The 24,853-nt window shown below is 42.5% G+C and overlaps 1 protein-coding gene across 1 annotated transcript in view; it reads right to left on the bottom strand.

The window, feature by feature from the left end:
• The window catches only part of METTL24 (methyltransferase like 24), a 705,212-nt gene that overhangs the window by 535,187 nt on the left and 145,172 nt on the right, over positions 1-24,853 (bottom strand). The window lies entirely within an intron of this gene.

Raw genomic sequence — 24,853 nt, 5'->3', positions numbered from 1 at the left:
GCAGAATTATCCTATACAGATTACCTTAAAGTTTTATTTCTATATTCTGTCTCCTATAGGTTAGTGAGTGGTAAATTACGCCTGCCAGACAAAGCATCCTTGGATCCTGCTCTGATGGAGCTTTTGGACATTGCAAAACAAACAGCATCAGAACCACTAGATCCAAGGATTTAAATTTTGCTTGTGATATAAATAAGACATGTTGTTGAGACAGATATATGTTTCAGAGGATCCCCATGCTCTGGAACAGACTTCCCATCCATGTGAAGCAGAGTCCATCCCTAACCCTTTTTAAGCCTAACCTTGACCAATGGATAGGAAATCAGAAATTCATCCCGGGTCTGGACCCATGTCTCTGATAGACAAAGGCAGTAATGCCCAAACTAACATATGCCCTCCCACACACCTAACATACAGACATGGGTGCCAGACCCATAAAGCAAGGAGGGTGGAGCACCCCCCACTTTTACAGCTGCAAGATCTTAACAACATGGCGTTTTAGGACCCAAAGGAGGACTCATGTGTGCACTGCACGCTAACGTAATTTAAACACAAAAGTGCATGGAAATCAAATCATATCATTGCTGCAGCCAGAGCCACAGTAAGTTTCATTATTTAGCTGCTGTTGGAAGCTCTGTTTCATTATTTGGGAAGATCCATTATTATTTAGTTAGCTGCTGGAAGCTATGATTTAGTTGTGTGCTCTGTTTCATTATTTAGCTGTGTGGGTCATTATTTAGCTGCTTGTTGGAAGCTCCATTATTATTTAGTTAGCTGCTGGAAGCTCCGTTATTATTTAGTTAGCTGCTGGAAGCTATTATTTAGTTGTGTGGTCTGTTTCAATGGGAGCTAAGTGACATAAACACCACACACAAATATGCAGATAGCCAGACAATCCTCCCATTTTACCATATTTTGCTGTACTCAGCAACTTTACTTTCTAAAGTAAATAAAGGAAGAGAAACATTATTAACAGCTTTTTGATACCAAATCATATAGGACCCTAATGCTGAAACTTGCATACAGTCATTTACTGTTTGGATATCTTGAAACAGGGAAGACAAAAGAAAAAAGGAATAGACTGAATTTTTGGCAAGGGGTTTACGCCTGACTACCATTTCCAAACAGATCAGATGGCTGAATTGTTAACAAAATAATAAATATGATGCTGCATTAAGTTACTGACCAACAGAGAAAAATCCAAAAGCTCCATTATTAGCTGATACTGTTGGAAGCTCTGTTATTACCAGTGTGTGTGTGTGTGTTTACCCAAGTTCAAACTCTGAACTTTGAGTACAGGTGCCTGGATCTTCTACCCACACCACCACTTTTGTGATTCAGAGAGTTGAGTCCTTAGCTCCCAACTATCTAGATTTCACAGAATATTTGGCTCATACTATTGGTCTTTTCCCCCCTTAAAATTTGTGGTTTTGTGACAAATCAGTGAGAATGGAATTCATTAAATAATGATAGCCCTTTAAGTTTCAGTCTTCCTATCTTTTTTGGAAACACATAGTAACACAAAACACTATTTCAGCAACTTTCTAAGATTATACATGTAATATTTAAACTTTGCCCCTGGTTTTGGGCCTTTGCCTCACCCTCATTAAATGTTGGCTTTTTCCACATTTCTTCTGCTGTGAAATTGAGAGCTTTGGCTCTAAGTGGATGGTTCAGTGGTAGTGTTGTTGCCTCACAACAAGAGGTTCTCTGGTTTGATTCTTGGCTGAGGTGCCTTCTGTGTGTAGTCTGTATGTCTTCCCTGTCTTTGTGTGGGTTTCTTCCCATGTTACAAAGGCATGCATGTGGAGCATTTCTCCCTGGGCCTCTGAAAATTGTTTGTTCCAAGTCGGACTTTCCCAGTAAACAAATGTTAAATACATAAAAGATTTACAAGGAGCTGAGAGCTTCAGGGGAAGAGAAGCTTAGTGCTGTTTATTCCAAGTCTGTTTGCATAATTAGTAGCACAACAGGTAAGTAGCCTTACTTTTGATGCAGAAGGCTGTGGGTTCTACTCCCACAGTATGCAGATGGATCGCTGACACTGTACTGTGTTGTATTTTAAAGGGAGTGGATGTTGCAGTCCTGTGAATGTCCTCCTTTGGAAGAGTTACCCAGTAACTATGAACCTGTTATCAGTTTGCCATCTGTTCCCTATTGCAATATTACTAGCCTATCATTCTTTAATGTAACATAGGCAATTTATTCTTTAAGGGCAACAGCCACTTTATTTGTAGATGAAACAATGAAATATGAAGTTGTTTCCTAGCAGCAACTTCTTCATTAGTTACAGAGCCCTTTAATGTGGAATTATTTAGATGACTGACTTCTGCAGAGATTTTGCATATTTACTGATATTGGTGGATTGTAATGACAAAAGTTTGAGTGGCCTTTTATGGTTGAAATTTTCTGAAATGGGTAGTTTTGTCATTATTGGTTCATATATTTTGTTTCATTGCTTACTAGAAGATGGTTCAGAACTACAAATTTAAAACACATTCTAGCAACTGGTGCTGTATTATACAAGGAATATAATTTAATACAATCAGGAAGATGAATCAAATAATGCATACATGTATGCATGGCCCTAAAAATGTGTTTGAAAACAGCCCAGAGGAAAGTGTGAAAGGCTCAAAATCATGGGCAAATTTTAAGCTTTACTCTTGTTACCAAAGCAATGGATGAGGGTAAAACAGTTCACACCACATTACCTTGACCTGGCCAAGCCTTTTGACACAATTCACCTACTCAGGTGGAGTACAAAAGATGAATAATGTAGGAGCAAACACTTGCGTCACTAGCTGGATTGCCAACTTGTTCACAGGATGCAGGAGATCAAAAAGGGGAAGAGACCAGCCACCAATGGAGTTCCCCGGGGTTTGGTGCTGAGCCTTTTTCTGTTTGGCATATACATCTCAAAAGTAAAAGGAAATACCAAAGGGCTTTGGCCGGCTAAGTTTGAGATGACTGCAAGCTAGGAGCAGTTATTGAATCCTCAAATGACAACCATCATGCAGGAAGGTTTGTCCCAAATAATAACTGGTGTCAAAATCATGAAAATGCCCTCTGAGAACTGACCCAGTTGTTTGGTATTTGGGAAATTGTGTGTACAGTGACCGACATGTGCCCAGAGTTGATCTAGAGATGTTGTCCCCTTTACAAAGCTCTCATTAGGTCAATCATTTTGAATAATGGCCACTTTGGTATGTATCTGTCCAGACCCATGCAACAACTGGAATACCTTCAAAGATACCTTACTAAAAGGATACAAGTCCTAAACAATAGGTCTTGCATGGACCACCTCAAAGATTTATTACTATACTCCGTATTCTACAGAGTGCTTAGAGGTGACATGTCTGGCATGCAAGGCATCCTCTGACCTAATACAGATGGACCTACTGAACATCAGCAAGTCAAATAACATCAGAAACATTCAGTCCAGGTATTTAAACTGAATGTTGTGGAGAGATGGATATATAGCAGAGACTACCACTGTTCCAGAACAGACTATCCGTAAAAATAAAACAAAGCTCATCTAGCCATATTCAAATGTAACTTCGATCTAAGGCTGGATAATAGAAAATGTACTTCAGGATTGCCTCTCATGCCACTAATGGATAGAGGCAGTTCCTAAATGCTGCATCCCTTACATGGGCCCCCTCAAATTATCTATGGTATGATCACAGTTATTCTCACTAGGGCTAATAGGCTAATATACAATTATCAGCCAAGGGATAGGTAAGACCAATCAGAAAATGTTAATTCAAGCACCAAAAAGGGAATTGGCTAAGCTTAAAATCTCCTCCAGGTGAACCTATGCTGTGGTAGTAAATAGTTATAAAAAATTGCCCTTTTTAGATCACTAAGTGCCCCTCTCACCCTCAGCCACCCACCCACCCACCCACCCAGTCTTCAACAGCTTCTGGCGCTACTGCTTGCAGAAACTTCCTAACATACCATTTGTAATAAATGTCAGTGCTATATAAGGACACAGTTGGGTGTGCTTGCATGGCTAGGCTTATAAAGGTCCTAATGGTTGTTAGCAGAGTATATACATAAGAACCTATGAACCTATTTCCTTTGAAAAAGGAAGACTGAAAAATCTGAGTTACTCCCTGTATTAACTTTCCCCTTTTATCACACTTCTTTAAAACCTCAGCTACAGAAGGATCAAACAATACCTCATAATCTAAGAAACAATTTAAAATTTCAGTTTTAACATCTTCAGGAAGACTTTGAGAATGAAACCAAGCGAGTCTTTTCAATACTGATCCATATGCAACAGTGATATAGGTGGAATCAACATTATCAGCACACTTTAAAATGTGCTTTGTACCCTGAGAAACAGATGTAACACAGACATTCAAGACTGTTTTTTTTTTACTTCAGTAGAACGAAGGAAAGAAGAAAGAATAACTACAGACTTCTGCATGTTCCCAAAAGATAAAAGTAAAAACATTTAGCATATAAGCTTGACAATTTAAAATCCCAAAAGTCGAAGTACTAGAAGAATACATTTTCTTCCCCAACTTATCCAATGCTTATCAGTGGAAATGGATTAGCAACAGTAAACTGTTAAGTAGAAGCAGTTTTTGGATAAAGAAATTACAGCTGAGTCTGCTTTAGGATTTGAAAACAAATGCTTATTTAAAGCCTATATAATCTAGGAGCAAGAGGTTGATTATCAGCTAAGTTAGAAGATGTGAGAAAAACATTCTCTAAAGCAGGCAACATGGCAAGAATAGCTGATGAATTTGGCATTTCCACGTGTGACAAATCATAATACATTTTCAGCATTTTAGGAATTTCATTTTGCTCCCAATGAAATATAAATTTTCCGAAAAGGATAAATCTTCAGGAGGGAAATCTGAAACCATACTTTCATGAGAATCAGAATATTCAGATTGTGAAGAAATTCCTGAGGTGCAACCCTTCCCCTGTAATACTTGCTCTTCTGACTGAAAATGCATAATAGAAAGAGAGGGAACTCTTCCTTTTATTGCCTGAGGAAACAGAAGGCAAGGAAAAATCACCAGTAATTTCCTTAGCAAATCCGAGTAAATCTTCCCTTCCCTTCCAAAGAAATATCAACAGGAGACTAGAAGGTATTCTCATTATGATCTACCTTCCTGCACAACTCCCTGGAAAAGCACAGACTTTCAGTGGACATACTGGTCCCAGAAACAGATCCCATGTCTCAGATAAGTGAACAACCTTTGCTTGCCCCTTCCCCTGAGACTGACGTCAGTGTTTCTCCTTTGCCCAACAAGGGCATCCCTACAGTCACCTAGGGCACAGCTATCCCTGAATTTTGGTGGTTGTATATGCTACACTATGACAACCAGGGGAAAATAAAGATGATCTGGGTAACAACAAGCAACCACAGCAGATTCACTCACCAATGGCTGAGGCACAACAGAAGCTGGCCTGACACCCAAAGATTCCTTGGACTTGGAGGTTACTGCATTGGTAAGCCAAGAAAGAGACAATGAAAGAGAATATCAGCGCCAGCACAAGTTTGTAAAGTGTAAAGCAGAAAACAAGTGATTTTGAGGTAAGTAAACCAATGGCAGTCCCCCTCAAGCACAGTATGCTGTCCCCAATACACACATAAATAAACCTGAGTAATCACAAAAGCATTTACAATAACCATCTGAAATGTCAGGATTGGCTAGAGCAAATACTGAAACATGGAGACTGAATGGCCAAAAAGCAAACTTATATATACTAAGTTCAAGATGGCCATTTCTCTGAATATTTCCTTTTCTTCGAGGTATGGCGATTTTGAAGTTAATATATATGTTTGGGGGTGTGGGGGGGCTTGCCCCTCACTTTGGGGAATGCAGGGAGGCTTGACCTCCTGTTTGAGATCTGTCTCTCTCCTGCATCTCAATTTTGTTTTTTTGGGGGGGGGGGGGTGTCAGCACTCTGCATTTTGAGTGCTGACATTTCAATAGGGAGCCATAGTTACACATACTCTTGCTTAGAAATGCAATGACAGCCCCAAAAAAAAAATGTTTCCTAGCTAAACCCTCACTACTTCCTATCTTAACTACATCCTCACACTCTATCGTTTCAAACCTCTGTACTTCTTATATTTCAGAAACATAGGAGATGATACCAGGAAAACCAAATTCTCTTCTTCAATTGAAAATGCTTCCTTCCTACCTATCTTCTACCAGCTTTCAGACTTCACCACCACTAAATATCTTACAGCCCTGGAATTTCTTGCTTCCTTCTTGATTCCTACTTCCCCACTACCTTTCATTAATAAAATACAGATCCCTTTACTTAATCAAGCTACTCTTCAACTTCTCCTCTATTCCTTTTCTACTGAGCCATCTCTCATCCTACCATGACTCAATAATAGCTCTCAACATCTGTCCAAGTTTGTCCCAACCACCTATTTATATTTCCTCCCTAAAATCTCCAGATATCGCACCAAACCTATTTAACGATGCCTCTCACCTTCACCCCAAATATAGACTGATTAACTGCATTCAAGTCATATCAAAACAAAATTAAGTTCAAAATACTCTATAAAAAACAAGAGTCACTAATACACCAGTATACTAAAATCCTCCTAGGAGGAGGCATTCACCCTAATCCTGGCCCCAACCTATCACAACCAACATCAAGACAATTCCCTTCCACACACTACTCTAACCCCACAATGGTCTACCACCCCCATCCTGATATTCTAACTTTTGCCACCATAAATATTAGTAGTATAAGAAATAAACTACTGAATTACATGCCTGGATTACCCAACTCAAGCCTGATATTCTCACTATAACTGTAGTGTGGCTTAAACCCAGCATAAATTACTCTAAATCACACACACACACACACACACACACACACACACACACACACACACACACACACACACACACACCTATAATATCATCTGTAGTGAACATATAAAAAGAGAAAAGCTGGTGGTATTGCTCTAATATTTCCCAACAACTACCACCTTTCTCCTTACAGCAAACCAATATCAAAATTCAGTTCAGCAGAGATTTTGATTACTTTCCTAAAAATAAATAAATAATTATTGTCCTTTACATCCCACCTGGTGGCACTACAACTACACTGCTTTGTTTAATAGTCTGCGGTTACTACATCTGACTTAGATATTGCAGGAGCTTTACCATAAGGCCTTATACCTACAAGTTTAATGAGAATTTTGTCAGTGTTTCATAGCTTGTGGTTACTACATCTGACCTCGATATTGCAGGAACTCTGCCATATGGGCCTACACCTGCAAATTTATTGAGAATTTTGTCAATGTTTAATAGCCTGCAGTCACTATGCCTCAAGGGTAGAAGCTCTGCCATAAGGCCCTACACCTACAAGTTCACTGAGAATTTTGCTAGTGTTTAATGAAAGCATATTTAACATGAATCCTGTTGCCCTTAGGATTCCGGATACTAGCTAAGGCTCTTGCCACCCCTATAGTGCCTTTTTATGCAAGGTTCAAATGACAAATTCACCACCGTAACAGGTACAAGCAAGCAAAATCTGAGGGTAATGCTACTCAATGCTAGAAGTCTAAACCTCAAAATGCACTCACTCGAGGCACTCCTTAAAATGGAGAACATTGACATCTGTGCAGTGACAGAGACCTGGTTCAAAGCTCCAGAGACCACCCCTGCATTACCAGGCTACAATTCATACCACACCTTTCAGCCACCTAACCCAGAAGGAAGCACTAAAGGCGGAAGCATGTCCATATTCATTAAGGATATCCACACCTCCAGGCTAGTTGCACAGTATAATGCATCTGAAATTATCCAAGTGCAACTAACTCTGGGCAAGACCACAATCCAAATTGTAGCTTGCTACAGACCCCCCACCATGCCCCAGGATTCCCACTCCTCATTTCTTGATACACTGGAAAGTATTAGGGTACAACCCAACACCATAATAATGGGCGATTTTAACTACCCCACCATTAACTGGGAAAACTACTCATGTATCAACTCTTTTGCTCAACGTTTTCTAGAATTCATAAATTCCAACGCCTTGGATCAACTTATTCACATCCCCACCAGGGGCAGCAATATCCTAGACCTGGTCATTACCAACATGGGAAACTGGTGTTCCACACCACAGGTCAATTCCTTGTTAGTCAGATCCAACCACAAGCTAATCAGCCTAGACATCCACATCCCACCCACAAACCCAATTACGGAAACCATCATAAAAAACTTCTCCAAAGCCAACTTCACACTTCTTAAGACAGAAGTGGCAAACTTCATGACACCCACGCAGATGGACAATAGAGGTATGACTGCTGAATCCTACACAAATGCACTTTATAAGCACTTACACGAGTGCATGGGTCATGCTATCCCTAATAGAACCAAGATGTTATCCTCCAAAAAAAGGAAGCCAATCTGGTGGTCCTTTGCCATAAACAAACTCTATAACAGAAGAAAGAAACTGTTGCAAAAAAAAAGTAAAATCCCATGACCGGAGGAACTCCCAGGTCAACCTCAGTAAAAAGCTGAGATCCCTCATAAAATCCTCCAAAGCTAGTTACGAAAACAAAATTGCCACTGACTCTAAAGACAACCACAAAGCATTCTAAAGCTATGTCAAGAATCTCAATGGGAACACTCATATCTGCTCTGAGTTACAGCACAATGGCACTAAATATACAGAACCAACTGATACTGCCAACATCCTAGCAGATAGGTTCAGTGATAACTTTACCCCCCTCTCACCCCCTAGAGGGCCCATCTCTATACTGGAAGAATGCAAAGTTCCTATAATCACGGCTGCACAGGTAAAAAACACACTCTCCAAAGCCAAGAACACAGCCTCCATGGGACCTGACAATATCCCAGGCTGCGTTCTACACGAACTACAGAATGAATTGGCACTCTACCTAAGTACCATGTTCAATCATAGCCTCACCTCAGGCTTTGTACCCACTGAATGGCGCACTGCAATGGTTATCCCACTCCACAAAGGGGGAGCCACGACGGACCCCGGGAACTACCGCCCCATTAGCCTGACAAGCCTGGTCTGCAAGGCCATGGAACGTATCATCGTGGAACTCATAAACAAAGACATTGGTAATCTCCAAACTCTGGACCCTGCCCAGTTTGGATTTGTAAAAGGCAGATCATGTCTCCTAAACCTGACTTGACTTCTTTGAAGCAGTCACCAAAGCCATAGATGAGGGTAAAATGGTTCACACAGCTTATCTAGATCTCGCCAAGGCTTTCAACACCATCCCCCACTCTGGAATTATAGATAAGCTCACTAAACTAGGTATAAATCCCTATGTCACAAGATGGGTTGCCAACTGGCTCATGGACAGAACCCACACTGTGAAAGTAGCGGATTCCAAATCTGACTTCAGACCAGTGACAAGTGGAGTACCACAGATTTCAGTCCTGGGTCCTCTCCTGTTTGGTATCTACTTCTCTGAAGTGCAGGCTAACACAGAAGGTCTTTGGCTAACAAAGTTTGCAGATGACTGCAAACTAGGAGCCATAATCAAAACTCCTAACGATGTGGACAAACTACAAAAGGGCCTCACTGAGACAGATACCTGGTGTTAAAGCCATGGCCTGAAGCTCAATGTCAAAAAGTGTATTGTCATCCCCTTTGGACTGTACCCATGAACTACAACATAGCTGGTAGTCTACTTAATGCCGAAAATGTGATAAGAGACCTTGGGACACAGGTGGACGGTAGTCTCTCCTTTGATAATCACATCGCCACAGTGGTCAGGAAATCCTTCTACGTGGCTCATCTCATCACAAAAGGATTCTCATCCAGAAAAAAAGAGGTCATTGTTCCCCTCTACTCATCACTCATTAGACCCATTATAGAGTACAAAGCCCCTTTTGGTATGTACCTCACAAGACATCTACAACAACTGGAAAGACCACAGAAATACCTCACAAAGAGGATTACTGGCCTCAAACAGATGCCCTACGCAGACCGTCTCAAAAAACTACAGCTTTACTCCATCACATATAGCCATCTCAGGGGCGATCTCTGCCTAACATACAAAGCTATGTCAAACCCAGAGCTGTTGGACATGCTCCACTTAAAGAAATCCCAATCCCTCCGAGCTACATGCTCTAGGGACCTAAACCTTGTCACCACAATAAAAGGGATAGATTCCTGTCCCAGAGACTTCCCATACTCTGGAACAGTCTGCCTATCTATGTCAAACAGAGCTCCTCATTAGCACTCTTCAAGAAAAATATTGATGATTGGATGGGAAATGGGAAATTCACCCCAGGGATCACTTCTGTGGCTCTGCTCGACAGGGGCACAGGAAAATAATTTTCTTGGGTGGCGAAAGCCAGGGTACATTTTTTGGCTAGGCTTATATAGGCCCTAGGCCCAATAGCCTAGTACCTACCTATGAACCTATGAAGAACCTTGCTGCGTATTAAAAAGAAGTTATGTACTCACCATAACGTTCCATGTGAGTTGTTCATCTCATCATTATTCTTACTTCCCACCCTCCTACCCCCTCCAGGGTTTTTTTGAGGACCGAGATATTAGTTTTATCCTGGTTGCTCAGTCCTTCTATGGGTTTTCTCCTAAACAGTGATAGAATGGCACATGGTATTATTAGACGCAGCAAACAAGATCTGAGGTAACTCAAGGTGCATCATGGGATAGGGACTTGGCCTCGAGCTGTCTGAAGACCTCGAGCTTTGTAGTAGGCCGACTCGGAGCCGAGGATCAGCTCCTAACCCATCTGTAAGAATGAAGGCGAGATGAACAACTCACATGGAACATTATGGTGAGTACATAACTTCTTTTTAATACACAGCAAGGTTCTTCATGTTAAATATGCTTTCATTAAACACTAACAAAATTCTCAGTGAACTTGTAGGTGTAGGGCCTTACGGCACAGCTTCTAACGTCGAGGCATAGTGACTGCAGGCTATTAAACATTGACAAAATTCTCAATAAATTTGCAGGTGTAGGCCCATATGGCAGTGTTCCTACAATATCGAGGTCAGATGTAGTAACCGCAAGCTATGAAACACTGACAAAATTCTCATTAAAGTTGTAGGTATAAGGCCTTTATGTGAAGTTGTTCTATCTCGCCATTCATTCTTACAGATGGGTAGCGTCCCAAGCACCATCTTTCTCGGGTGACTCACAGGGGTATGTTTTTCAGGACAGTAGAACCAAAGGAGGCCCTGTCCCTGGAGGCCTTATCAACTTTGTAATGAGTGATAAAGGTATGAGGTCTTGACCAAGTGGCTGCTGCACAAATGTTGTCTATAGGAAGCCTAGCAGAAAAGGTAGAAGATGTAGACAATGCTCTGGTAGAATGAGCATTAATTTTGTGTTGTAGAGGTAAATTGGCAGCTGAATAAGTGAAGGTGATACAATCAGATAACCATCTAGATAGTGTTGTTTTTGCCACTGGCATGCCTTTCCTAGAATCTGAAGAGGAAACAAAAAGTTGTTCTGATTTTCTGAACTCTTTTGTTCTTTCCAGGTAAAATCTGAGCTGTCTATGAACATCAAGTTTGTGCAGCATATACTCTGAGTTGTTGGTGTGTTTGGGGTAGAACACTGGTAAATCTATCATCTGGTTAAGGTTAGCTTCAGTACAAACTTTAGGTAAAAATGAAGGATTTGTTCGCAGGGACACTCTGTCGGCATGAAAAATCAAATGAGGAGGCTTTATGGACAAGGCTTGTAGCTCTGATACTCTACAGGCAGATGTGATGGCTACTAAAAAAGATAGTCTTCCAAGACAAAAATTTCAAATCACATGATGAAGCTGGCTCAAAAGGTGGGAGAATAATGAGTGAAAGGATAAAATTTAGGTTCCATGGGGTATAAGGGGATTTCACAGGTGGTCTGAGATGGAAGGTCCCTTTGAGAAAGGCTTTGGATAGCTTGTGTGACATTATGTTTAATCCTTCAAAGCCAAGGTGAAAAGTAGAGATGTCGGCAAGTTGTACCCGAACTGTAGCTGCCGCAGCTCCTTTATTGAAAAGCATAGTCAAAAATTCTAATATGGAGAAAATGGGGGCTTGGTAGGGATCAATGTAACTTTGAGAAGCCCATATAGAAAATCTCCATTTGCTAAGGTATAATTTCTTAATAGAGGACTTATGAGAAGATATTAAAATATGCTGCATTTCGTTTGAAAGGTTATGGAACCTGGTTATGTTGGGAATTGGAGCAGCCAAGCTGTCAATTTTAGGGACTGAAGAGAGGGATGAAGAGCTCCCAACGATTGCGTCAGAAGGTCTGGAACTGGGTCCAGAGTCCAAGGCTCTTAAAACAGATGAAGTCGAAGGAAGGGGAACAAAATCTGACGAGGCCAATTAGGGGCTATTAGAATGGTGGTCCTTCCCATTGCTTTTGCTTTCTGTAATACTTTGGGTATCAAGGGAATTGGTGGGAATACACAGAGGAGACCCGGAGGCCAATCATGTACAAGTGTGTCCCTTGGGGCATCTCCCAGAGGGGAAATCAGGGCAAAGTAGCCTCTGCATTTTGTGTTCATGTGGGAAGCAAAAAGGTCTCAGCAAGGCCAGTCCCACCTGTGGAATATTCTCTCCGCTATCTCTTTTTTGAGGGACCACTCATGAGGCAACAAAATTGCCCTGCTCAGTTTGTCTGCAATCACGTTGGATTTTCCCAGGATGTGCATTGCTATCAGAAAGTGCTGGGTGGATGTAGCCCACTGCCATACTCTTACAGCCTCATGACAAAGGGGGTAGGACCTGGTTCCTTCTTGTTTGTTCAAGTACTAGACCACTGACATGTTGTCCGTCTGAATCGCAATTGTCCACAGAGGGAGAAAACCCTGAAAGTACTGCAACACCAAAAGTACTGCTCTCATCTCCAGGACATTGATATGCAGATGTGTCTCTTTTTTGGTCCATGTGCCTTGGGCTGTTCTTCCCTGAAAATGCCCCCCACCCATCAGGGAAGCATCTGTGGTCACTGTGGCCACTGGTAAGGGTAGGATAAAAGGATGACCTATCGTTGCACAATAAGAGGTCAACCACAACCAAAGATCCTTTTTGCAAGTGTTTGTGACAATTATGAAATGAGACATTTGGAGCTCTTGATAAGACCATTGAGTGAATAGCAGCCATTGTAGAATCTGCATGTGCATGCGACCCAATGGTATTGCTATTATTGCAGCTGCCATCATGCCCAACAACTTTAGCACTACTGATGCTGCAGCCTTGTTTCTGGATATAATGTTCTGGACCTGCTGACGAAGTAGTAAAACTTTTTCTGCTGGAAATTTGGTGGTGTCCAATTCTGCTCCGATAAAAACGATATGTTGTGATGCTGACAAGGCAGACTTTTCTGAATTTATGGTAATGCCCAGATGATTGCAGAAAGAGAGAGTGGTGTCCCTGGCTTGTATTAGCTGATGACTGGTGGTGGCGGTGAGGAGCCAATTGTCTAAGTACGGAAACACCTATAATCTTAAATGCCTCAGGTGAGCTGTGACAATTGCCATACATTTGGTGAACACTCTGGGGGCTGTAGTGAGACCAAAGGACAGAGCTCGAAACTGGTAATGATTAGCTCCCAGCTGGAAGTGCAGATGATCCCTGGATGGTGTGGCCATTTTTATATGGTAGTATGCATCCTGTAGATCTGTTGAGCACATTCAATTGTCTTTTCCTAAGAAGGGAGGTATCGACTGAAGTGTGACCATCTGGAATTTCTCTTTCTTGACAGATCTGTTTAGTCTGCCGAGGTCCAAAACAGGTCTCCAGTCCCCTGTCTTTTTTGGAACTAAAAAAGAATCTTGAGTAAGTTCTGGATCCTGTCTGGTCTGCTGGGACTGGTTGGATGACTCTTTTTCTTAGTAAAGTTTGGACCTCTACTGTTGCTTGTTTCCTATAACTGGGTGGAACGTCTGGGATTTTTGTCATTAATGGAGGGGGAGTGGCAAAAGGAATGATATATCCTCTGGAAACTATACTTTGTACCCAGTTGTCATTTGTTATTTTGAGCCAGGCATCTGGCTACAAAGATAAGTGACTCCCGACTGCCTCCAGAGCAGGACAGTCGGGCCTCCTTTCAGGAGCGCTGGTAGGCCTTCCCAAAGAACTGGTCTCTGTTGCCCTGGTTTTGCGGACCTCCTCTACCACGAGGGTGGCGTCTTCCATTATTGCCCTCTCCTCTGCCCCTGGAGGGGGGTTCACCATGTGTGTCCAGAAAGGCTCCTTGGGCTTTAAGAACCATATCTTTCCTCCCTTTTGACCCTTGTGGTAGGGTCTAGTAGGGGTGGGAAAATGGTCTCCGACAGAAGACAGAGTCTTTCCTTCCTGCTCACACCTGGTCAAAGTTTCCTTAACTTTGGGCCCGAAAGGGACGAGCCATCAAAAGGGGTACTGACAAAGGATGACTTAAAGGGCTCCACGAAGGAACACAAGCGCATGCAGGAATGTCTCCTGAGAGCAAGTCCTGTGCCCGCTGCCCTACTCCTTCCATTAGCTGCAAATGAAATGAGATGCATGGACATGTTTACTATGGAATTGAGGGTAGCAAGCTGGGAGGTGACTTTGTCTAAAGCTCCTGCAGCTACCATACCCTAAAGAGCATCTCCAAGCTCTTTTAGGAGGTCTCTTTGCAGTCTCATAAAATGTGTGAGATAGTTCAGTGAATGCATAGCAAAAGTCGCTGAACTGTAAATGTGCCTCCCGTATTTATCTGTGATCCTAGAGTCTCTGTTAGGAGGATGGATAGAGGAAGAAGTTTCTGACATCTCCTTTTTAGTGGCTGCCACCACCACCATGGCATCAACTGGTACTCCCTTGGTGAGGAAAGACTTATCCTGAGGGGCAGAAATAAATGTATTGGGTCTCCTAGGGACAACCAGCTGCATGAGCTCATCAAAGGGCGGAGACACCCAAGAGGTGGAGGGTTGAGACCCGAAAGCCTTCAGGAGAACCAACTCATCTTCAGTAGGGTTGGTGGACTTCCAGCCACCCCTCTGCCTAAGGACTTCTAAACTCTCATCAAATGAGATATCTTCAGAGGGGGACCATGGGGAACCTTCTAATTCATCTAAGTTGGTATTGGACGTGAGAGACTCCTGTGGGGAGTCTAGGTGCTTCCTCTTGCAAATTCTCTACCTGAGAACCTCATCAGTGGGTACTTCTGGTGAGGTCTCGGAAGAGCAGGGGCCACCCAGTGGGGCTTCCTGAGGCTCAGGGTCTCTATGCTTTGAATGGATCTGTGAGACAGAAGTGAACACAGGCACTTTTGGGGAGGAGATAGTTGGACCTGAAGTTGTAGATGTCTTGGGGGACATCACCCTCCTCATGGCTTCAAAGGCACGTCTGCTCTGATGAGAAGGGACCGCTGGATCTGAAAAAAACACCGATCTCCTCGGCACCGGAACAGTGGGCTCTGAACCAGAGGTAGGAGCTGAACTCATCCAAGCTGAGGCCCTGAGAGACAAAGTCAGAACTGACAGGTCAGTCCGACTATCCTCCCCTGACCAGACCAGAGAGTGTCAGCTCCTAGACTCCTCGATAGATTCCGAGAAAGTCCGAGTAAACAGAACCGATGGCACTGGAGCAGGCGTCGGCTCCGAAGACTCAACAATCATCAGGTCCGACCCCTCCGGCTCTGAAGGACCGGTATGGCTCAGAGGAGGAAAAGAAGTCGACAGCATTGCAGTTTTTGGCCCCAAAACCACTTGGGTCGGAGCCGATAAAAATTTAACAAACGTCGGTGCCTGCAGCAACTTCGGCACCACATGATCCAGATCCAAATTGGATAGGCTGATCGAGGACTGAGATGATAGTATGGATGGAAGCACTGACTGGAGAATGGGAGACTTTAATACTTCAGATACCAGTTCCAGGACTGGGGACTGGCTCCAAAAAGACAGGGTGCTCGGCTCCGAAGGTTGTGGAGCCGATGTCGACATTTTTTTAGATTTTGTCACATCAGAAGAAGAAGCCTTAGAAGATTTTTTAAGACTTGTGAGACTGGCTAGATTTATCCTGGTCACTCAAAGGTTCCTGAAATGAAGATTTTAGAAGTCCTCTGTCTATGAGTTTTCTTTTTCCCTCAAGTAGAACTCTGGAGGAAAAAGAATGGCAAATGGAGCAGCTTTCTTGCAAGTGCAAGGCTCCAAGACAATAAACACAATTAACGTGACTGTCACAGACATTTTTAGTCCACACTTTGGACACTTCTTTAAGCCAGACTTAGGGTGCTTGTCTTTCTCCTGGTCAGCCATATTAAAGTCTACAGTATCAAAAAATCTACTGTACAGTAACAGACAGTACTTTTAAAGAGAATACACACACACACACACACACACACACACACACACACACACACACACACACACACACACACACACACACACACACACACACAATTTTAGTAAAGTTAAGCTACAGTAATAAGCTCTAACAACAAATGGGCTGTATAAAAAAAATGTGAAGAACTGTAACTATTCAAAAGCACTCACACACTGTCTCTAAAGTTTAAGATTCTTATTTAAACTACAAAGCTACATAACTATGATAATATTATAAAGGCACACTAAGAAGGGAAGGGATTATTAAAGGCCTATAAAAAACGAAGGCCAAAAGGAGAAGAAATATAGTACTAATAAGCTATCAAAGTTATAACTATGAAAAGCTATGAAAACTATCACTAACTATTATTAGAATTAACAAATTTAGCAAGTTTTTATGAGAAAAAAGGTATACTGGCCCAAGCTGTGCTAGGAAAAGTACAGTTGCGTACACTTACCATAAATGTAGATGTTCGAGTGTATTCACTGTTGCAGTCATCACATCTGGGTAATCTGCCTGCAGGTAGCCTTCAGTCTGTCTGAATACCAGAGTCTTTGGATTTGTGCGTCGGATGCTGTCGCTTTTTCCATGACGTCAGGTCATCAGGGGTATAAAACATGCAGCTGATGCAATTACATCAGTTTTTCTTGCCCCAGATGTCAGGTGCCCCCACAATAGGAAGCAATTATATGGTATGGAACACCCCCAGCAAAAAGCAAATACACATGATATAATATATGCCAAACAAGGAAGAAAGGTAAAAGTCAAGAGAGGTCAGGGGGCTGGAGGGAGGGTAACCAGGACTGCAACAGTGAATACACTTGAACATCTACATTTATGGTAAGTGTACACAACTGTACTACGTTCTTCATGTTTCACTGTTGCAGTCATCACACTTGGGTTGATTCCCAAAGCTAAGGAAATGTGGAGGTAGTTAAAGAGCATTAGGGCTAGCAATAAGGCCCTGTAAAATTGCTGTGGCAAATCCAGCTCTGGATTTAGAAAAGATAGACAGGTGGTAATGCTTGGTGAAAGTATGTACAGAGCTCCAGGTTGCAGCTTCCAGGATGTCCCTGGTAGGGACTCCCCTGAAAAATGCAGTAGAGGTAGATGCAGCCCTGGTGGAATGTGTTCTTATTCCCTGTGGGGTAGGTTTTCCATGGTGTTTGTAGCAGAAATGGATGCAATGTGCTATCCATTTGGAAATGGTTTGCTTTGAAATGGCCTTCCCCTCTGCTCCTGCAGCAAAGCTAACTAGCAACTGTTAGATTTTCTGAGAGGCTTAGTCCTGTCCAAATAGAATCTAAGCTGTCTGTGTACGTCCAGATAATGCAGTATCCTTTCCCCTTTATTCTGAGGATTAGGGAAAAAAGTAGGCAAATGAATGGACTGGTTTAGAGCCACACTAGACACCACCTTGGGCATGAAAGATGGATTAGTCCTGAGGGAAACCCTGTCCGCATGGAAGATAATGAAGGGTTCCACTGCCATGAGGGTCTGCAGTTCAGACACTCTTCTTGCTGAAGTGATGGCTAGAAGTAAAGCTGTTTTTCAAGAAAGGAATTTCAACTCTGCTGTAGCAGCTGATTCAAAGGGGGGAAGAGTGAGTTTTTCCAATACAAAATTAAGGTCCCAGGCTGGAGTGGGAGCCCATCTGGGGGGGGGGGGTCTTAAATTTTTGGCCCCTCTAAGGAATTGTTTTAGCAGGGGATGAGAGAAGAGGGGTGGGTCAGTATTATAGTGTGCTGATATGGCAGAGGCATGAATCTTAATTGAAGAGAAAGACAGGCCCTTGTGAAGCATTTTTGTTAAATAATCTAGAATATGAGGTAAGCTGGGCACCGTTGTGCCCATTGCCTGAGCCTGACTCCAGGAACAGTATCTTTTCCACTTTTCTGAATAGGATTTTCTAGTACTAAGCCTCCTTGTCTCAAGAATGACATCCAGCACCTGCTTACTGAGGGTTACAGGAGGTGAGGTCAGGGAATTAGGCAGGCTGCAAGGTTCAGGGTTTGAAGCTGAGGGTGCAGAATCTGGCCTGCCTGTTGAGACAGCAGGGAAGGGGTCTGAGGCAGGTGCCAAGGTTGTAGCACTGTCAGACTGCACAAAAGGGGGTACCAGTGCTGGTGTGGCCAGTCTGGTGCAATCAGTATTGTCCTTGGCTTGTCCTGTTTGATCTTTAGTAGAACCTTCGAGAAGAGAGGCAGAAGGGGAGAGGCTTTCCCAGGTAAAGGACAGAGCAAACACTTTCCAAGCTTGACTGTGGGGAGTTCTGGTACAGAATTTGTTCAATTGGTAGTTCTGAGGGGAGGCAAACAGGTCTACCTCTGGAGTCCCCCATTTGTTCCTCAAGAGCTTGAATATTTTGGGTTCCAGTTTCCATTCGTGTGGGTCCATGAGATTTCTGCTTAAGTTGTCTGCCAGTTAATTTAGTTTGCCTGGCAGGAATTGAGCTTGTAGGTTCACTTGGTAGCTCAAGACTGTGTTCCACAGAGCCATGGCTAGTCTGCAGAGTGGGTAGGAATGGGTTCCCCCCTGCTTGTTTATGTACCACATAATTGTGATGTGGTCTGTCTTTACCAATATTTGTCCTGGAAGAGTAAGGTCTCTGAAGGCTGTCAGAGCATTCTGTACAGCTAACATTTCTTTTTGATTGATATGCAGGTGCATCTGTTTTGGGTTCCATTTGTCCTGAATGCACTGCCCCGCCATGTGAGCCCCCCATGCATAGTCTGATGCGTCTGTTGTTAGGGTTTGGGTGTCAGGGGGTAGAGTGAAAGGGAGTCCCTTGTTGTGGTAGCAGGCCTCTGCCCACCAAAGGAACTCTGCCCTTAGACAAGGGATAATAGGGATCATTGTTTCCAGGTTCTGAGAATGTTGACACCATAGACTTTTTAGGTAATATTGAAGTTTTTCATATGCAGTCTTGCATATGAAATTACAGAATCCAAGAGGCCATGAACCCCAGGGCTTGCAGGATTTTCCTTGCAGATAGGTGGGTTTTTGTATCCAGTAGTCTGAAGTAGGTTGTCTAATGAACTTGGTTCTCTGGAGTGAGAAATGCCATCTGGGAAGTTGTGTCCAAGGTTGCTCCCAGGAATACAATATGTTGGCAGGGTAATAGGTGTAATTTCTTCTCGTTGATGGTGTACCCCAATGAAGTTAGAAGTCTCTTTACAACTGCCAGGTGCTGTAATAGCAAGTCCTGACTCTTTGCCTGAATCAGGCAATAGTACAAATATGGGTAAATCTGAATATTTCTCTCCCTGCAAAATGCAATGGCAGGAGCTAGGCACTTTGTAAATACCCTGGGCAAAGTAGATAAGCCAAAGGGCAGAGCAGAGAATTGATAGTGCATGCAGCCTGTCCTAAAGCGTAGGAATTTTCTGCAGGATTCCCTCATTGGGATGTGCAGGTAAGCTTCTTTTAAGTCTAGAGTTGCCAGCCAGGCATCCTTGGGTAGCATAGGAAGAAGCTGCTGAAGAGTTAGCATTTTGAATTTTGGAAGCACCAGAAAGTGTTGGGAATAGAAAGGTCCAGGATAGGACGCCAGGAGTTCTCTTTTCTGGGAACCAGAAACAGTCTTGAATAAAAACTTTGTCCCCTTTGTTCTGCTGGAACAGGCTGAATAGCCCTGATACTGAGGAGAGAGAGCATTTGTTTTTGGGCCTCCGCCCACTGGTTTGGGGGAAGGTCTGGCCATCCACTTGGGGTTGGGAGTGAGTGGAAGTGGAATCTGTATCCTAGGGAAACTATGTTTAAAACCCATTTGTCTTGGGTAATGAGTTCCCAGTTTTTTGCATGCAGGGCAAGCTTTCCTCCTAAGGGAGTAAGTAGTTGAGCAAGGCTCGGTAGGGGTAAGGATAAGTCATTGTGCCATTTTTCCATAGGGGGAGGCTTACTACTCAGTGCTTTGGAAGTGGGGGCCACCACTGCTTAGAGCTGTGCATAGCCTGAGACTGAAGTCTTATTGGTCTTCTGCTCCTGGGTTTGGACTGAGAAGGCCTGGAAGGGACTGGAAAGGACCAGTTCTTTGAAGGCCAATGCCTACTGAATCTAGGTGGCTGTACTTGTAAGAAATCTTTAACAGTTTGCATAGATTTAGCTTTTTCCTCCATCCTTTTGAGGACTTCTTCTGCTTTGTTGCCAAAAAGGCACTCTTGGTGTAAGGGTGCATCCAGTAATTTAGCTTTAACATGATCTAGCAAGTTTTGTTCCTTAAGCCAAGCATGCCTTCTAAGTACAGACCCCGTGACAGCAGCCCTGCAAGATGCTTCTAAAGCATCAAAACCACATTGCAAAGTATGTTTACCTATTTGGTCAGCAGAATGCATTAACTCTTGTAAATCTTTGTGCTCAGCACAGTCAGGAATCAACATAATTTTCTGTTTAATTAAGCCCATAATATGCTGCTGATACTTTAACATATGAAACTGGCAATTTAAAGCCCTAATGGCCAAAGTGGCAGAAGTATATACCTTCTTACCCTATCTGTCTAAAGCTCTAGAATCCCTATCAGAAGGGGTAGGATTTTTGCCAGTAGTAGCTTTAATGCCTTTTGGTCCTTGGGAAATGGTCTCTGGATCCACAGTAGGATTCTTGAAAAGGAATTTGTGAGAATCAGGTACTCTGTAGTACCTGTCAGGTTTCCTGGGAAAAAGTGTCTGGGGTAAGGCTGGATTCCAAGAAAACATCATCTACAATCTCCAAAACAGGAGGGTAGCTAGAGGCCTGTGTTGAGGCAGGTTTAAAAATTCCCTAAGTCTCTTTTTGGACTGAGAATACACCTGGCTTTCACAGTGGAAATGCTCCCTAAGGGTATGCAAGGTTTCACCAAAAGAAAAATCTTCTGGAGGGGAAGCAGAGGGAATGGAATCCTCTGCATCAGAATCCTCATAAGTAGATAAGGGTAAATCCTGGTAGTCAGAAGGAACAGAGATATCAGATTCCTGATCAGAAGAATCAGAAAGAAAATCAGTTCTAGGTCCCTTAGAGGGGGAAGGCTGGCTTCCCCTAATTAATGTAATAAGGTCTTCAGCAATTCTAATCATTTATTTTTGAGGCATATGGGCCTGAGAATGCACTTTGTTCATCAGTTTTGTAGGCTTAGTGCGAGCTTTAGGCCTGAGGAATTCGGTATTTTTAGCTTGAAACGAAGTTGTCGGTTTGATATGAAAATCGGTAGGCCTGAATTCACCCTCAGAAGACAGTGCCTGCACAGCGGCTTCAGATCCATCCAAGGTAGAGACATCCGCAGGTTCCATAGTCGAAGAAGCATCTTGCAGCATACCAGACTCCAAATGGGTCTCAGTAGAGGCCTGTGAATCTGTAGTAGTGGGTATCAGGACCTGCAAAAGTGCCTCAGTGAGTACCGGCGGACTGGCGACTAGCTTATCAGAAGCGTCGTCGGCAGTTTTGGACCTATGCAGTCTGTCTCTGACTTTATCCTTACTTTTTTTAGGAGATTGGTAATCGAATGGCTTAACAAAGTCATTTCGGAATACAGAGATCGAGAACAAAAGTATTTAACTACAAAAATAGCCAGACGACTAATAGTTCGGGCGTTGAACAAGGCACAAAACCGACAGCGAGGGACGTTGTGGTCAGGGCCTAAACATGTGACACAGTAAGAATGAAAATCTCTATGAGGTATTTGCTTTCCACAGGCAAAACAATTGTTAATTTTTTCTGACATCGGTTAGAGGAAGAAAAAAGGATCCCCAATGGGGTACTTATCTTTTTGAAGACTTCAGCTCTGAAACTCGAAAACGAAAATTTCAGGAGTCAGACGACTGGCACTTGCAAACTGCTTCTGTTTCGGGCATTGCACAGCAAGAAAGGCTGATGTAATGGTGTCTGCTGCATGTTTTATACCCCTGATGACCTGACGTCATGGAAGAAGCAACAGCATCAGACACACAAATCCGAAGATTCTGGTATTCAGGCCGGCTGAGGGCTACCTGCAGGCAGATAACATAAATGTGATGACTGCAACAGTGAAACACGAAGAACATCCTCCAATATATTGCAGCGGCAAATTAGATCTGAGGTAACTCAAGGTGCATCATGGGATAGGGACTTGGCCTAGAGCTCTGAAGACCTTGAGCTTTGTAGTAGGCTGACTTGTAGCTGAGGATCGGCTCCAAACCCATCTGTAAGAATGAACGGCGAGATAGAACAACTTCACATCTTTAGTCATTTAAATACATGCTTGCTCTGTAATTGAAAGTCTTTGTGAAATAGTCTGTGCACTCTAAGGACCTGTTACTAAGTTGGGCACTGTCCCCTTTTGCTTGACCAGTAGATTACACTGCATATGCCACTTATAGTCTCAGGAAATGACAAGATAACCTGCTTGCATCTCTTTGTTAACTGCTTTGTTCTGGATATAAAATGATTGATCTCAGTTATAAATTAACCTTGCACCTTCTAGAAGGAAGAGGATGAAAACAATTAATGCAATTTGGCTAAACAAAAAGAGTAGAATGTTAATGTTGGATAGAGAAAATGCATGGAAAAATGGCAAAAATATAAAACACTTCAATATCTTGAAAACTTCAGAATGCTTCGCAATCATACTAAAAACAAATAAATGAAAAAAAATATATATACTATAATAACCTTCAGAATAATACTAAACACAACCCTAAAAAATTTTGGACAGCCATTAAAGAAATCTTACATCTCAGTCAAAAATTCAACCCAAACCCCTCTCTCGATAACACACCACTTGAAACTGCAATACAGTTCAACTCCTATTTTATAGATAGTATAGCATCTCTAACTAAGGATTCCTGAACATCTAATCCCAGCCCTGCCCAACAGCCACATATCACCACATCCACTTTCACCTTCAACCCTGTGCCCACATCCTATAAAAAAACTACTCAAGCTTAAAAATGCTCTTTTTCAGCTGATGGCCTTCCAAGCAAGTACCTAAAAATAGCAGCCAGTATCATTGCCTGTCCTGCCTCAATTTGTATAAATAGGTCAGTTCAGGAATCCCACATTCCCTCTCTCTCTGGAAAAAGTCACACATTATCCCTCTGCACAAAGGAGGAAATTCAACAGACATTAATAACTTTAGACCTATAGCAATCTTATCTTCCCTTGCCAAATACTTGAAAAATGCATTCAAAAGCAATTGCTGGACTATCTCCTGCAGGAAGAACTCCTATCCCCCACACAGCATGGCTTTTGTCCTTCCCATAGTACTAGCACTGCTCCTCTAACCATTATAGATACTATCAATAAAGCTAGAGATAATGGCAAACTAGCTACCTCCTTATTTCTAGACTTGTCTAAAACCTTTGACACAGTTTGTCACAGCAAACCTCTTCTTCAAATGTCCTCACTAGGTCTCTCTCAGCCCACCCTTCTGTGGTTCAAAAGCTACATGTCCAATAGGTACAAGTCAGTAAAAAGGTACTCCATGCTCTCTACTTACCTCCCAGTCACCAGCAGTGTACTACAACGCTCTATCATTGGTCCCCTCCTCTTTAACATTTTCACCAACACCCTCTATACTTCCACACAACAAGCCACCATAATACACTATGCAGATGATTCCACTCTAATTTGTACATCTGACAATATGGTACACCTCCAAAGAATTACTCAGGAAGCTTTAACAGCCATTGAAACATGGCTTTGTAACTCACAACTCATGCTCAACCCAAAAAAGGCCAAATTATTACATTTTACCCAAATCCCTCCCTTTTGGAAAAACAAAATTTAAAGTCCTCTCTCTTGCTAATACAACCATACTGAAGCCACTCCTCATAGCAAACTGTTTGGCGTGATAGTGTATGATAATCTTAAATTCGACTTGCATGTACCAAACTACATAAGAAAAACACATCAAAAATTAGGAATGCTTTGCAGAGCCAAAAACTTTCTCACTGAAGAAAATAAAACTACACTTGTCACTACTTATCTCCTCCCCACACTTCTTTATGGTGCTCCCATCCTTACTAACCTCCAGGCTTCACAAAATTTTAAACTTGAACAATGCTCTAACAAAGTTGCTAAATTTGCAGCACATACTCCTTTCAGAACCCACAACTGTATAGAACTGAAAAGCATAAATTGGTTAGAACTACCACATCAACTAACATATACACAGCTTCTTACCACCTATAAAATTATCCAGCATCCATTCGCCTGTCAAGCACTAAAAAACATTCTACACAATTATGTTCCCAGTTGGTCATTGCAATTCAGTGTTCAAAAACTCCTGTCTGTCTATAACCCTAGCAAACCTGCTGGGCAATGTCTGTACTCGTACAAGGTTGCTAAGGCCTGGAACTCCTTACCTGTATCCATCAGGTCTATACTCTCCCTCCCATCTTTCAAAAAGCACTCTCTGAAAGACTCCCTAGCTAAAATCTGGCTCTGTTCTTGCTCAAATCCAGGATAAACTATACCCCTAAATGTGAACAAGTATCTTTTCATTCCTCATACTTCCCTTCTCTCCCTTCACTTACTTCCTTGCTGCTATCTAATTCTCTTTCCTGAATTTCTCTGTAAATATACGATAAGGTTGTTTT

This window comes from Protopterus annectens, chromosome 1.part0, assembly GCF_019279795.1.
Source record: "Protopterus annectens isolate FY-2018-M chromosome 1.part0, PAN1.0, whole genome shotgun sequence".
NCBI classification, from domain to species: domain Eukaryota; kingdom Metazoa; phylum Chordata; order Ceratodontiformes; family Protopteridae; genus Protopterus; species Protopterus annectens.
Note: the sequence above shows the minus strand (reverse complement) of the source record. Positions and strands in the feature narration are given on the sequence as shown.